Source organism: Nyctereutes procyonoides, unplaced genomic scaffold, assembly GCF_905146905.1.
Source record: "Nyctereutes procyonoides isolate TBG_1078 unplaced genomic scaffold, NYPRO_anot_genome, whole genome shotgun sequence".
NCBI classification, from domain to species: domain Eukaryota; kingdom Metazoa; phylum Chordata; class Mammalia; order Carnivora; family Canidae; genus Nyctereutes; species Nyctereutes procyonoides.
Window position 1 is genome coordinate 24,004,581 of NW_026575122.1, and position 14,045 is coordinate 24,018,625.

A 14,045-nucleotide genomic window follows, 5' to 3' on the forward strand; every position below is an offset into this window, starting at 1 on the left:
CATGTGCTAGCTAAGCAAAGAGTCTGAGTGAACTTCCAGCAAGAGAGGAACTAGGGACACGACTTGTTGAGAGACATACTTGTGGAACAGTTGGAGTTTGAGTTGGACTTAAAGCTAGAGATGATCTGAACATGCAAAGAAGAGAGGGAATATGTTTTGTATGGAGTAGTACAAGCAAAGCTTTGAGAGGGGTTAAGGCATCCACTCTTCTGGGGGTGTGAGAGGTAGTCCTGGTGAGCATGGAGATGGGACTGAAGTGAAAAATGTTGTGTAAGTAGAGTGGCCAGCTCTGAAGGCCAAGATGCAAGTGAGGTCTTTTACCAGAACTTTCCTGATAATCATTTGAGGTTCTGGAGCATTGAATCTAGAAAGGTCTGCTGCCCGGCAGGGGCATTTGCTATCTTCTTAATCTGTCTCTACTGTACATTAGAATAATTACAGTGCTGACACTGAAGCAACAAGAGAAGGGTACATGGGTTTCAATTTCCTTTAAGAACTTCTGGAAAGCTGGGATGCCTGGGTGGCTCAGCGGTTGAGTGTCTGCCTCTGGCTCAGGGCATGATCCCACAGTCCCGGGATTGAGTCCCACACTGGGCTCTCTCCATGAAGCCTGCTCCTCCCTCTGCCTGTGTCTCTGCCTCTCTCTGTGTGTCTCTCACAAATAAATAAACTCTTAAAAAAAAAAAGGAACCTCCGGAAAGTGGTACATTTGTAGAAAGATGTCCTTTTAAAAAATCAGCAAAAATAAAATTTTGTCAGTTCCAAGATGAACCACCCTTGCTATTTGGATAACTTTATATCTGGAATCACTATTCCACTTCAAAGTGGAATCACTTTGAAGGATCCAGATGGCTGAAGTTTTAATGAGGATTACAGTATTGAAGTAGGATATTTCTAATATTCTAGTCTTATAAAAACTTACAAGATTCAGTACATTAGAAAATCCTCAAATTATGGCATATTCAATATGCATGATATTTAAAATATTCCACCATCAAGACTGGGAAAGAAAGTTTAACGTATTTTTTGATGGTTATATTATTTGTTTTTGCATGCATTCATCCAATAAACATTTGATTTCTTTTTTTTATTTTTCCAGTTTGTTGAGATATAATTGGCATACTGGAACATATACATGTAAGGTGTACAGCATAATATCTGACTTGCATATATTGTTGAAATGATTTAAGTTTAGTTAACATTTATCACTGCCCATAGATACAAAATTTTTTTAAAGGTTGTTTTTCTTATGATGAGAAATTTAGAGATACACTCCGTTAAAAACTGAAATATTCATTCATCTTTTGATGGACACCGAGGCTACTTCCACAGTTTGGCTATTGTGGACATTGCTGCTATAAGCACTGAGGTGCAGGAATGGACAAAGAAGCTGTGGTCTATGTATACAATGGAATATTACTCAGCCATTAGAAACGACAAATACCCACTATTTGCTTCAACATGGACAGAACTGGAGGGTATTATGCTGAGTGAAATAAGTCAGTCAGAGAAGGACAAACATTATATGGTCTCATCCATTTGGGGAATATAAAAAATAGTGAAAGCGAATAAAGGGGAAAGGAAAGAAAATAAGTGGGAAATATTAGTGAGGGTGACAGAGCATGAGACACCTAACTCTGGGAAATGAACAAGGGGTAGTGGAAAGGAAGGTGGGTGGGGGGAGGGGTGATGGGCACTGAGGGTGGCACTTGACAGGATGAGCACTATGTGTTATGCTATGTGTTGGCAAATCAAACTCCATTAAAAAATAGACTAAATAAATAAATAAATAAATGAAAAAAGAACTGTGAAATATACCATAAAACAGTATTAATTATAGTCCTCCTGTTGTACATTATATCCCTAGTACTTATTTATATTTTTAAAATGTGATATAATAGATATAACATTATATTAGTTTTAGGTGTACTATATAATTCAATATTTGTATATATTTTGAAATGATCACAGCAAGTCTAGTTAACATCCTTTTCGACAGCTATAATTTTTTCTTATATTGAAAACACTTAGGATTTATTCTCTAGCAACTTTCAAATATGAAATACAGTATTATTAACTATAATCACCGTGACATATATTATATCCCTCGGATTTTTTTATTTTATATATGGAAGTTTGTGCCTTTGACCACCTTCACCCATATCACTCATCCTCCACCTCTGACTACCATCAATCTGTCCTCCTTTTCTATGAGTTCAGTGTTGGGGATTTTGGGGAGTTAGTTTTTTAGCTTCCACATCTAAGTGAGATCATATAGTATTTGTTTTTCTCTTTCTGACTTATTTTGCTCAGCCGAATGCCCTCAAGGTCCACATGTGTTGTTGTTGCAAACGATAAGATTTCCTTCTTTTAACAGTTGAATAATATTCCATTGTGTGTATATCTACACTCACACACACATCTATATACATAGCTATAAATGTATATCTAGATATCTCATAATTTCTTTAGCCTTTCATTCATCAATAGACACTTAGGTGCTTCCATGTCACGGCTATTATAAACAATTCCCCAATAAACACGAGTGTGCAGATAATTTTTTGAGTTAGTGTTTTTGTTTTCTTTGCATAAAATCCCAGAGTGGAATTGTTGGATCATGTTTTCTATTTGAAATTATTTCTATTTTCAGTTTTTTGAGAAACATCCATACTGTTTTTCATAGGGGCCACGCCAATTTTATTCCCACCAACAGTGCACAAGTGTTCTAGTTTCTCTACATCCTCGCCAATGCTTGTTATTTCTCTTCCATGTGATAATAGCCATTCTCACAGGTGTGAGGAGATACCTTATTGTGGTTTAGATTTGCACTTCTCTGATGATAGTGATATTAAGCACCTTTTAATATGTCTGTTGGCCATCTGCATGTCCTTTTTGAAAAAAAATGTCTAATCATATCCTTGGCCGATTTTAATTGGATTTTTTATGGTTATTATATTAGTTCCTTTTTGATGGAAGTATAAATAACATACAATATTAGTTTCAGGTGCACAAAATACTGTTTCAACAATTCTATGCATTACTCAATCCATGATAATTGCAGTCATCATCTGTCACCATACAACGTTACTGCAATATTATTGACTATATTCCTTCCCTATGCTGTACTTCTTATCTCCATGACTTACTCATTTTGTAACCAGAAGTTTGTATCTCATAAGCTCTTTTATCTATCTCACCCATCTTTCTACCCACCTTCCCTGGGCAACCACTAGTTTGTTCTCTGTATTTTAGAGTCTGCTTTTTTGTTTGTTTTATTTTTTAGAGTCCACATATAAGTGAAATCATAGGGTATTTGTCTTTTTCTGTCTTTTTTTCATTTAGTATTATTTTAGGTCTATCCATATAGTCACAAATGGCAAGATCTTATCCTTCTTATGGCTGAATAATATTCCATTATATATATGTAATATATTATAAAAGTGATATATATATAATATATATTCCATTATATATAATATATATTATATACATATATATCACTTTTTTATCCATTCATCTATCAATGAACACCTGGGTTGCTTCCATATCTTGGCTTTTGTAAATAATCCTATAATAAACATAGGGATACACATATTTTTTCAAATTAGTGTTTTTGTTTTCTTCAGTAAACATGCAGTAGTGGAAATATGGAATTACATTGTATTTCTATTTTTAATTTTTAAAAGAACTTCCATACTGTTTTCCAAAGTGGTTGCACCAGTTTACGCTTTCATTAACAGAGCACGAGGATTCCTTTCTCCACATCCTTGCCAATATTTGTTATTTCTTGTCTTTTTGAATCTAGTCATTTTGACAGGTGTAAGGTGGTATCTCAATGTGGTTTCAATTTGCATTTCTGATACTTAGTGATTATAGTCCAATAGTAATAATTTTTGCACTTGTTTCCCGTGCCTCAGGAGACCTGTAGAAAATGTTGCTAATGCCCATGTCCAAGAGATAATCCTCTATATTTTCTTCTAGGAGTTTTATGTTCTCACATTTAGGTCTTTAATCCATTTTGAGCTTACGTTTTGTATATGGTGTTAGAAAGTGATCAAGTTTCAGCCTTCTGCATGTACCTATCCAGTTTTCCTACCACCATTTATGGAAGAGAGAGTCCTTCCCTCATGTATATTCTTGCCTCTTTTGCTATAGATTGATAGACAATATAAGCTTGAGTTTATTTCTGGACTCTCTATTTTATCCCATGGATATATGTGTTTATTTTTATGCCAGTACCATACTGTTTTGATTATTGTGTCTGTAGTATATCTTGAAATCTGAGGTTATGATAGTTCTAGCTGTGTTCCTTTTCTTTTCCTTAAGATTGCTTTGGCTATTCAGGGTCTCTTGTTCTGTACAAATTTTAGTATTATTTGTCCTAGTTCTGTGAAAAATGTTGCAATTTTGATAGGGATTGCACTGAAGCTGTAGATTGCTTTGGGGAGTATGGACATTTTAACAATATTAATTCTCCCAATGAGCATGCAGTATATTTCCATTTGTTTGCATCATCTTCAATTTTTTTGATCTGTGTTTTATAGTTTTTAGACTACAGATCTTTCACCTCCTTGGTTAACTTTATTCCTAGGTATTTCATTATTTTTGGTGTAATTATAAATAGGATTGTTTTCTTAGTTTCTCTTTCTGCCACTTTATTATTAGTGTATAGAAACAGCAGATTTTTGTATATTGGTTCTGTATCTTGCAACTTACTGAATTTATCAGTTCTAATAGTTTTTTTTTGTGTCATCTTTAGGATTTTATATATATAGTATGCCATCTACAAATAGTGACAGACTTACTTCTTCCTTACCAATTTGTATGCCTTTTATTTAATGTCTTATTGTTGCTGCTAGGTCTTTCATTACTATGCAAATAAAAATGGTGAGAACAAACATTCTTGTTCTTGTCTTGTTCCTAATCTTAGAAGAAAAGCTCTCAGTTTTCATCATTGAATATAATGTTAGCTGTGGGTTTCTCCATATATGGCCTTTATTATGTTGAGTTGTCTTCTTTCTAAATCAACTTTGAGAGTTTTTTTTTTTATCATGAATGGATGTTGTATTTTGTTAAATGCTTTTTATGCATCTATTGAAATGATCATATGGTTTTTATCTATTCTCTGGTGAATGTGACCTCTAACATTGATTTGTGAATATTGAAACACAATTGTATTTCTGAAATAAATACTACTCGATTGTTGTAAATTATTTTCTTAAAACATATTGTTGAACTCAGTGTGCTGATATTTTGTTGAGGATTTTTGCATCTTTGTTCATCAGTGGTATTGGCCTGTAGTTTTCTGTGGTGTTTTTTAAAGATTTTTTATTTTATTTATTCATGAGAGACACAGAGAGAGAGAGGCAGAGACACAGGCAGAGAGAGAAACAGGCTCCATGCAGGGAGCCCGAAATGGAACTCAATCCCAAGTCTCCAGGATCACACCCTGGGTCAAAGGCAGCACTAAACCACTGAGCCACCTGGGCTGTCCTCTTTTTTGTGGTGTTTTTGTCTGTCTTTTAATTCCAGCATAGTTAACAAATAGTGTTATTATTAGTTTCATGTGTACAATATAGTGATTCAATAATTCTATACATTACTTAACACTTACCATAATAAGTGTACTCTTCAATCCCTGTCGCTTATTTCACCCATTCCCTCACTCACCTTCCCTCTGGTAATCATCAGTTCTCTACAATTAAGAGTGTGATTCTTGGTTTGCCTCTTTTTTTTCTTTGTTCATTCGTTTTGTTTCTTAAATTCCATATATGAGTGAAATCATATGGTATTTGTTATCTCTGACTGACTTATTTCACTTGGCATTATACTCTCTAGATCCATCAATGATATTGCAATGGCTGAATAATATTCCATTATATATTTATATGCACATGTACCATATCTTCTTTATCCATTCATCTATCAGTGGACATGGGCTGCTATTATAATTTGGCTGTTGTAAATGATGCTGCAATAAACATAGGAGTGCATGTATCCCCTTCAATTAATGTTTTTTGTATTTTGGGGGTAAATACCCAGTAGTGTGATTACTGGATACTAGGGTAGTTCAACTTTTAACTTTGAGGAACCTTCATATTGTTTACCACAGTGGCTGCACCAGTTTTCATTCCCATCAACAGTGTAAGAGGTTTCCTATTATTCCACATCCTTGACAAAAACTTTTGTTTCTTGTGTTGATTTTAGCCATTCTGACAGAGGTGAGGTGACATTTCTTTGTAGTTTTGATAATGACTGCCCGAGCATCTTTTCAATAATGTCTATTGGCCATCTGTATGTACTCTTTGGAGAAAGTCTATTCATGTCTTCTGCCTTTTTTTAAATAGGATTATTTGTTTTTTGGGTATTGAGTTGTTACCAGTTTTTTATTCTGGATACTAACCCTTTATTGGATATGTCATTTGCAAATATCTTTTCCCATTCTGTAGGTTGTCTTTTAGTTTGTTGATTATTTTTTTTTGTCGTGTGGAATCTTTTTATTTTGGTGTAGTCCCAATCGTTTAATTTTGCTTTTATTTCTCTTGCTTTAGGAGACCCATCTAGAAAAATGTTGCTACTGTCCATGTCATAGAAAGTACTGCCTGTGCTCTATTCTAGGATTTTTTTTTTATGGTTTAAAGTCTTACATTTAGGACTTTTATCCATTTTGAGTTTATTTTTGTATATGGTGTAAGAAAGTGTATCAGTTTCATCCTTTTACATGTACCTGACTGGTTTTCCCAACAACATGCATTGAAGAGACTTTTTCCCATTGCACATTCTCTACTGCTTTGTTGATTAATTGACCATGGAATTGTGGGTTTATTTCTGGATTTTATATTCTGTTACATTGATCTATGTGTATTTTTGTGCCAGTACCATACTGTTTTAATTACTACAGCTTGTAATATAACTTGAAGTCTAGAATTGTGATACCAACAGCTTTGCTTTTCTTTTTCAAGATTGCTTTGGCTAGTCAGTGTCTTTTGTGGTTCCATATTAATTTTAGGATTGTTTGTTCTAGTTCTGTAAAAAATACTGTGGTGTTTTGATAGGGATTACATTAAATGTGTAGATTGCTCTGGGTAGTACAGACATTTTATGAATATTTGTTTTTCCAATCAATGAGAAGGGAGTATATTTCCATTTCTTTGTGCCATCTTCAATTTCTTTCATCAGTGTTTTATAGTTTTTAGAGGGCAGGTCTTTTACCTCTTCAGTTAGGTTTATTACTATTATATGTATTAGTGGTTTTTGATTTATGGTTACCATTCAGTTTATATGGAACATCTTCTGCAGATAGCAGTCTGTATTAAGCTGATGGTTACTTAATTTTTTTTTGTTGGTTGCTTAATTTTGAACTCATTCTTTGCTCCTTTCCCCTCCTTGTTTCAGCTGTTGGGTATCATCTTTTATATCCTTTTTGTTCTATGCTTCTCTTGACTGATTTTTACAGATTTGCTTAAATTTATTTTTTTTATTTTTGTGCTTTTTGTTTTTCTTAGTCTTATTTACGGTTTTATTTTCCACTCAGAGTCACCCTTAACATGTAGGGCTGGCTTAGTGGTCATAATTTTGTGGTCATAATTTACACTTTTGTTTTTCTGGGAAACTCTTACTCTCCCCTATCCTGAAAGATTACCTTGCTGGATAAAATATTCTTGGTTGCAGTTTTTTCCCTTCCAGTACTTTAAATACATCATGCTACTTTCTTCTGATCTATAAAATTTCTGCTGAAAAATCACCTGATAGCCTTATGGGCTATACATACATAAATGAAAAAATAATAAAATAAATAATTCCTGGGGATATAAGGCACAGCATATTGACTACAGTTAATAATATCGTATATTTGAAAGTTACTAAGAGAATAATCTTAACATTTCTCATCGCAAAAGAAAAAAATTTTGTAATTCTGTTTGGTGATGGATATGAACTAGAGTTATTGTGGTGATCATTTTCTAATACATACACATTAAATTATTACATTGTGCACCTGCAACTAATGTAATGTACATAAATTATATTGTGGTTAAAAATGTGATTACAAGAAATTAAAAAAATCTGTAGTATTAAAAAAAAAAAACAAAGTCATGGGATTTAGCCCCTTCTAGTTTTCAAGACCAGACGTTATAGGGATTCATTTTCTCCACGTGGGCTCCCTGGTGCTCTCCCTTCTGCAAGGCTGCAGCTCCCTCCCTCATACAGGCAACTCCTGACACTGTCTTTGCCCTTCCTAACCTCCCCAATGAACTTCTGTACGTTTACTTGTGGAGTTTGTCTCTGGATCACTTTCTGGTTTATTTACTTAGATGTGAGTGACACCTGGTTGTAAACACGGGATGAGGGGAGCTTAGGGTTCTCCTACTCCCCATCTTCCCAAAGCTCTCCAGCATGATACCTCTGTTTTGTGTTTTGTTTTTCAAGATTGCACTAGCTATTCAGTGTCTTCAGTGGTTCCATACAAGCTTTAGGATTGTTCTAGTTCTGTGAAAAATGCTGTTGGTATTTTGATAGAGATTGCATTAAACCTGTAGATTGCTTTGGGAGTATGGACATTTTAACAATATTTGTCCTTCCAATCCATGAGAATGCCACTGATTTTTTTAATGTCAATTGTTTCCTACAACTTTACTGAGTTCGTTGATTAGATCTAACAGTTTTTTAGAATTTTAGTCTATATATTTTCTCTCTATAAAATCTTCTGTAAATAGAGACAATTTTACTTCTTCCTTTGCATTTCTGAGGTCTTTTATTTTTTTGTCTGACTGCAGTGGTTAGGACTTCAAGTGCTACGTTGAGTAGGAGTGGTAAGAATAGGCGTCTTTGTTCTTGCTCTTAGAGGAATAGCTTTCAGCTTTTCACTATTGAGTATGTTAACTGAGGGATAGCCATATATAACCTTTATTATGTTGAAGTATGTGCCTTCTCTACCTAATTTGTTGGAAGTTATTATGAACAAATGTTGAATTTTCTCAAAAATTTTCTGTGCATCTATTGAAATAATCATGATTTTTTTCTATTGATGTGATGTATCACATTTATTGATTTGTGTATGTTGAACAATCATTGCACTCAGGGATAGATCCCACTGTATCATCGTGAAAGACCCTCTTTTTTAAAAAAAATATTTATTGAGAGATAGAGTATGCATAAGCAGGAGAGAGGCGCAGAATGAGAGGGACAAGCAGACTCAGTGCTGAGTACAAGCCCAGGACTCTGGGATCATGACTTGAGCCCAATGCCGATGCTTAACCAACTGAGCCACTCAGGTTCCCCTGTGAATGACCCTCTTAATGTGCTGCTGAATTCAGCTTGCTACTACCTTATTGAGAATTTTTGCATCTTATTCATCAGGGACATTTGCCTGAGGTTTTCTTTCCTTATAGTGTCCTTCTTTGATTTTGGTATCAAAGTACTTCTTGCAAAATGAGTTTTATAGTCTTCTGTCTTATTCGATTTTTGTTAGGAAGATTTGAGAAGGATTGGCATTAATTCTTGCTTAAATATTTGGTAGACTATACCATTGAAGCCATCTGGCCTGGGCTTTTCTTCATTGGGAGATTTTTGAATGCTGATTTGATTACCTTATTAGAAATTGGTGTGTTCAGATTTTCTATTTCTTCCTGATTCAGTCTTGGTAGGTTGCATGTTTCTAGGAATGTTTTCATTTCTTCTAGGTACTCAAGTTTGTTGGCATGTGGTTGCTCTTAGTTGCCTTTTATGATCTTTATATTTCTGTAGATTCAGTTGTAATGTCTTTTTCATTTGTAATTTTTGTTGATTTAGTTTTGTTAAAAGTTTGTCAGTTTTAACAAAACGGTTTTATGAAAAGATAATCTTGAAATTTTTTTCTATTTTTTATTTATGCTCTAATATTTCTTTCCTCTGCTACCTTTGGGCTCAGTTTTTATTCTTTTTCTAGTTCCTTATGGTGTAGAGTTAGGTTGTTTATTTGAGCTAATTTCTTGTTTCTTAATGTAAGCATATGCTGTTATGAATTTCCCTCTTAGAACTGCTTTGTTGCAACCCATAGATTCTAGTATATTGCGTTTCCATTTTCATTTGTTCCAAGTTATTTTTAATTTCTTCTTTGATCCATTGGTTGTTCAGGAGAACATTATTTAATCTCCATGCATTTATGAATTTTCCAGTTTCTCTCCTTTATTGATGCTAGTTTCATACCAGTATGGGCAGAGAAGATACTTGGTATGATTTCAGTCTTTCTGAATTTGGTAAAACTTATTTTGTAGTTTAACATATGGTCTATCCTAGAAAATGTTCCATGTGCATTTGAGAAGAACGTGTCTTCTGGTGTTGTCAGAATGTTTTCTTAGGTCCTTTAGGTCCATTTGGTCTATAGTGTTATTCAAACCTGCCTTTCCTTATTGATTTTTTTTTCTGTCTGGATGATCTATCCATTATTGAGAGTGGGTATTGAAGTCCCCAACTATTGTATTGCTGTTCATTTCTCCTTTTAGCTCTATTACCTTTGATTTATATATTTAAGTATTCTGATGCTGGGTGCAAATATTTATAATTATTACATTTTCTAGATGGAGTAACCCCTTTATCATTGTATTATGACCTTCTTTGCCTTTTACCATTTTCGCTTAACACCTCTTTTGTCTGATAGAAGTATATCTACTCTTGAATTTTGTTTTGCTGGTTACCATTTATTTGAAATATCTTTTTCTATCTCTTCACTCAGTCTGATGTGTGTTTTTTAGGCAGCATGTCATTGGATTTTATTTTTGATGCATTTAGCCATTTTGTGTATTTTGAGGACCTGGATCAGGCAGAACTGCATCCCACCAAGCTTCCTGGTCATGGCTCTGCAGATAAATAAAACCACTGGCTGGGATGACTTCTTGGGCATTGTAGCTGGTTGCTCATTTTTCCAAGAACTTACTGTTGGTTGTTGCAAGCCCCTCCACACTTTTCCACCCAATCAGATTTCCAGTGGTCAAGTCCTGCTGTTTCATCTGTAATTCCTCTGGGGAAAATTGGAATGGGGACTGCTAAAAAGTAATCTACAACACTGGGGGTGCTGGATGTCCACACTGGGTTCTCTCCCCTCTCCCCGGAGGAACTGTAGGCTTAGGGGAGACCTGTTGGCATAGCACTGTACCAGCCTGGAGGAGGGGCAATGTAGTCAGCATGTAGCTGTTTCTCTTACTCTTCCAATGTGTTTTTTTTTTTTTGGTCTCCATGTGGGGAGATAGAGAGGAAAGGAGGAAGAGAGGAAGAAAAGAACTGTATGTCAGAAACATAACAGGAATTGTGATCATAAGAAACACTTGGAATAGCAAAGGTGGAATCCACAGGCAAAAAAAAAAAATCTGGCTATAGTGTTAAGTTCAGTTTATGCTCAGACCAGATAGAAAGTGATACTTAAATGTTTACTTCTTTATCTTGACCAGTGTGTTCAGTAGTCCTCTACCTAGGCTCTGAATGTTCATGGTCCATTCCAAATCCAAAGAGGGGCTCACAATTCTTTCCTTTGCCCTGGCTGCTCTCCCTGTCCCAAGGATTTATTGGGCCATGAGCATGGAGCTTCAGGCACAACAAACAAGAGTTATAGGCTGAGTCCAGTGCTGTGAGTTTTGTCTTATTGGAATGTCTCTTTCATTTCATCTCTTGAGACTTTTCATGGAAATTCCTCTCCCTGGGGCTGCTGTGAAGTATTTCACAGTCTTCTTAGCCAATGATTAAAAAGAAAACTCTTTCAATGGCCTTTTGTCTTCAGTTTCCATAAAGTGTATCCTTAGTTTAGGCCCTGCTAGGGTTGGAATTTCACTCCTAGGAACACCAGGCCATGGAAAGACAAAACTAAGAAATAGTTGAAGTTCTGGCCTGCCCAAAGCCACTCTGACTGACTGCTTCTATATAGGCTAAGAAAACATCTAAGGTCTTTGGGAATCAATCAGCTGAAGAGAACACACATCTAAGAGGGGATAGTGCTTGATGGACATGGTAATGGGAACACTCTCATCCCTTTAGCTAACATAGGCAAGATGATAATATAGTTCAAGAGTAGGTTCTGCTATCTCCAGAACAAGAGTTACCACAACAGGAATGCTTAGAAACTTTTTTTTTCCAAACAGATGGCTTCTTCCTTAGGATTAACAGACCAAACTAGTGTAAGCAGAGTAATCACGACAGCATAAATGTCATTGGCTATATTTCCTTTTTCTTCAACAAAGTGTGTCAAGGTCAACAAAGTGTGTGTAATTTTCCAAGTTTTTCTGAGTGATTTCTAATTAGTTGGGTTGGTACTCTAAAAAGGTAGCATAGAGACAAGATGGAAAAGGTGGATTTAGAAAAAATATAGTCTGTCTCAAAGGTGAAGTGATTTCTCAGGAGTGTGTGGGAGTAATAAACCTTTCTTTAAAGATCTCACTCTGATTTCTCTTATTTTATGAGAAAAAAAACATGATAGAATTTCAGAAGGCCCAACTGAAAATATTCCGTGTGCATAAATTTATTTTAAATTTTATTGCATCACATTATACAAGCATTAAACATGGCTTCATGTTGATGATTATTTAAATGTGAAAATTTATCATTCATGTCATTACCCTTTTGGCTATTTACAGGTAAGGAATTTCTATGTACTTTATATATCTCTGTATTTGTATGTACATATGTAAGAATACATGACTATACATATGTACACACAGAAATACATCTATGGCCATACACATAGCTATAGATATGTCATATATAATAATCTCCTCAGAAAGATCTGAAATTAAAAAGAAAGAAAAAAATTGTAAACAGGGTCTTGTCTGTATCATTTGGTGACATGGAATTAGGACATTACAACATTCTAGGAATGTGTGTCCAGGTGTCTGAATACCCTTATTCGCCCAGTGTCTGTAAAATTCATATGGGGTAGAATGCAAAAAAGGTAGCAAACAGGCTGAAAAACAGGCCCAGTATACAAGTTCCCCTTGGTTTTAAAAACTTGAGAATGTAACTGCCCATGATGTGCATGCTTGCTTGGTCAAGAATGGTCTATGGATAGATAGCAATTGTGTGCTGCAACGTGATTTCACAGCAGCATGATTTGCCAGGTAGTCCTTTAGGTGCTGACCCCCCTGCTGCTGCCAATGTCTGCGACATGCACTGCAGTTGCATTTTAGTCATTCACTTGAATGTGCTTTTGCACAGCTGGGAGAAGTAAACAGAATTCAGGTCCTTGGCTTGGAAATGAACTATTACCTAGGAAGAAAAAAGAAGTCATTGAAACCCTAGGTACACACAATGGCTTAAGAACACAGTGTACAATGGTTGGTTTGTACTCACCATGAGTCAAAGGCACTCAAAGAATTTGTAACCCCAAACTGAGTCAGGTATGGTATAAACATTATTGTGCCTGCTTTACAGATGAACAGACTGAGTCAGAAAGGCAGTCTGAAGCAAGGTGACATCCTGCCAACTGTTGGGGGAATAGAGACAGACAGACAAACACTATGCTTTCAAGCAAAAATTAGAAATGTTCTCTGGGGAGATAGCAGCCCCCAGTGATGAGGCCAGAAGAAACTCCCAACTGGTTACCAGCCCTGTAGCCCAGAGTGGCCCCTAGATGGAGGTAATGCTACTGCTGCACCTTGGTCTCTAGCTACTGGAGCTCCTGGGAGCAGCTCTCTTCTCCGATGTCTGCCTCCTACTCTCAAACATGGCCACCTGGATAGTCACTCTTTCTCCTTGGATGGCTGACCAGAGCCAGAGAAGAGGTGATCAGAATGGGGTTTGGGGCCAGGGGCTTGGAACCAATTCTAGGATCCCAGAAGGTTAAAGTTGCATAGGCTCTTAAAGTATTGCTCAGTCTAGCTTCTTTACTGTCGTAAAATGTGGAAATCAAATCCACATGAACACTCCATTCCAGGTCATACAGATAGAGAATGGAAAAGTCTAGAATCTGGCAGACTATATAACAAAATAGTTAACAATACGAACTCCGCCTAGTATTCTATAGCATTTTATTGTTTCACATATGTCTCATATACATTGCCTTATTTGAGCTGCATATTGGTTCT

General features: G+C 35.6%; 1 protein-coding gene across 1 annotated transcript in view; it reads right to left on the reverse strand.

The window, feature by feature from the left end:
* Positions 1-12,587: 12,587 nt before the first annotated feature.
* Positions 12,588-14,045, reverse strand: part of ANO4 (anoctamin 4) — a 327,266-nt gene continuing 325,808 nt past the window's right edge. The window contains exon 28 of the mRNA XM_055336489.1: positions 12,588-13,227. The gene's annotated coding sequence lies outside the window, so the exon portion shown is untranslated. The remainder of the gene's footprint in view (positions 13,228-14,045) is intronic.